General features: G+C 49.1%; 1 non-coding gene across 1 annotated transcript; it reads left to right on the forward strand.

The window, feature by feature from the left end:
* On the forward strand, positions 1-107 carry LOC120680364. Its single transcript, XR_005677631.1, has one exon. It is a non-coding gene; the product is annotated as a small nucleolar RNA R71 (small nucleolar RNA).
* Positions 108-2,604: the final 2,497 nt, after the last annotated feature.

Here is a 2,604-nt window from a genome sequence, read left to right on the forward strand (position 1 = left end):
ATCCCATGATGAGGATAGGCGAGTATGTATTCCTGTAGTCTCTCCCAAGCTTCTGGGATGGATTCCATCCCCGTCTGCTGGAAACTTGAAATTCTTCCTCGCAGGGCATTTGTTTTGCCCAACGAAAAGAATTTAGCGAGGAATGTCATGGAACACTTGTCCCACGTGCTGACAGCTTCCTTGTTCTGATAAAACCACTGTTTCGCCTTACCCAGGAGGGAGAAAGGAAACAGGCGGAGCCTGATGGCATCAGCCGTAACGCCCCGTATGGTTACAGTCTTGCATAACACTAGAAAGTTCTAGAGATGGGCGTTATCGTCTTCATTCGGCTTGCCACATAATGGGCTAGCCTGCACCATATTAATGAGGCTGTACTTCAGCTCAAAGTTTACGTCCCCAACATCAACGTTGGGTCCAGTTGCCACATTGGCAGCTGAGGGGACGGAGAAGTTGCGAAGAGTCTTCTCAGCCATGAGTTCAGTTGATGGTGCTCGGTAAGCTGGTTCGCTTGTCGACTGCGAGATCAGAGGAAGGACGACGCGAGGTCGGACCCTTCTCACGAGCTTCTCGGGATTTTCAACAAAATTTATTGGCAAGGAGAAACCGGACATACACTACAATATTTTCATCCAATCAGGAGAAAACAAAAAGATAAATACATTAGCTTGTATAAGCAGTAGCTACTTCTTACTTATATTGCCATGTTTATGTACTTTAGTAAATATACTTTACACCTAGTGCCATTCCCTGGCAATAGCACCAGAAATGCTTGTTGGCATTTCTTAGCATCATCACTAGGAGTGGTTAGTTCCTAGCAACAGCGCCTCGAAAATGCCGGTGTGGTATGTCTTAACGTTTACAGAAGGATCCGCAAGCGCACGGATATACCGTTGTAGCATTTCACCCGGAAGTATTCAGGGTATCGTTATTTATATTTCCCCAAGGGATGACTAGGTTGTGTAAAGTGTATTTACTTAGTTGCATAACCATGACACGTATGAGTAAGATGAAGACCACTGACTATACAGGGGTAAGTGATATATAAAGGATAATCAGGGGTAATGTGACACACACAGAACAACCAACTCTCATGAATAAAGAATAAACAAGCAATCCTAAGGTTAGTAGGAGCATAGGCAAAGATTCCTAGTATACTATTCATGTTTGTAGATAAGTTATGTTAGCCACAATGCTTAGAGCTGCAGGTGCCGGGAAATTAGGGACATCGGGGAGAATGACACGCACTGGAGAACATCCAGTCCCGTTTCATCTTTGCATGAACTCCTACACCATACTCGAACATCAGGGAGTACGCTAACCGAGAAGCAGCTTTCCGGCGGACCGACAGGGCAGTCACCACCTGCGGTCTACCCCAGTCACACCGTATAGCACCGTCATATCCGAAGGATCCCGCATACCCGGGCACCATGCCCGCATATGAGGTCACTACCCTAGCACCCCCGGGTCGCCCACCCTTCGCCGGGGCTTAGTTAGTCGGTTTGGTCTGGTTTGTGGGCCTCCTTTGCTCATGTTACACATGACACGATCGTCTGTGACTTCTGTCTGTGTATTCGTCGTGTTTTTGTCTTATTCCGGACTTGTGCTCCTGAAATCATAAATTCTCGAAAACAACTGTGGAGCTAGGTTAGTGATACAAATATGCGAGTAAGAGGTATAGTTTTTCCTTCTTAAATGAGTATAGTTGACTGTCATATTTCGCACTTAATGACCGTCAACATTCCCTCGAGACATGCTCTTGGGCTTCATCGTCTCCCAGCGAGGCATCGAACCTAACCCTGAGAAAGTCTCGGCCATCACTCGGATGGGACCGATCCGAGACTTAAAGGGGGTACAGAAGGTCATGGGTTGCCTGGCAGCCCTCAGCCACTTTATCTCACGCCTCGGTGAGAAAGGCTTGCCTCTGTCCTAAGGAAATCCGAACGCTTCTCATTGACCCCCGAGGCCCAAGAGGCCCTCGACAAACTCAAGGCGTTGCTCACTAGTGCTCCGATCCTAACACCGCCAATGGACAATGAGCCCCTCTACCTATAAGTGCCAGCCACGACCCAGGTCGTCAGCGCAACCATCGTTGTGGAACGACAAGAGGAGGGACATGCTCTGCCTGTCCAGAGGCCGGTATACTTCATGAGTGAAGTATTGTCTGAGACCAAGACACGGTATCCACATATCCAAAAGCTGATCTATGTAGTCATCTTGGCTCGGCGCAAGCTGCGCCACTACTTTGAGGCCCATCCCGTCACCGTAGTCTCGTCATTCCCCATCAGAGAGATAGTCCACAACCGGGAGGTCACGGGTAGGATAACCAAGTGGTCAATGGAGCTGATGGGAGAGACTCTCACCTATGCACCTCGCAAAGCCATCAAATCCCAGATCTTGGCCGACTTCATTGCTGAGTGGACCAACACTCAGCTGCCCCCACCTCAGATTCAAGCCGAGTGCTGGCTCATGTACTTCGACGTGCCTATGATGAAAACCGGCGCATGCGCGGGCCTGCTTTTCATCACACCCCTCGGGGAGTACATGCGCTACATGGTGCGCTTGCATTTCCTGGTGTCGAACAACATGGCGGAGTATGAGGCCCTC

The sequence above is a fragment of the Panicum virgatum genome, chromosome 6N (assembly GCF_016808335.1).
Source record: "Panicum virgatum strain AP13 chromosome 6N, P.virgatum_v5, whole genome shotgun sequence".
Taxonomy (NCBI): domain Eukaryota; kingdom Viridiplantae; phylum Streptophyta; class Magnoliopsida; order Poales; family Poaceae; genus Panicum; species Panicum virgatum.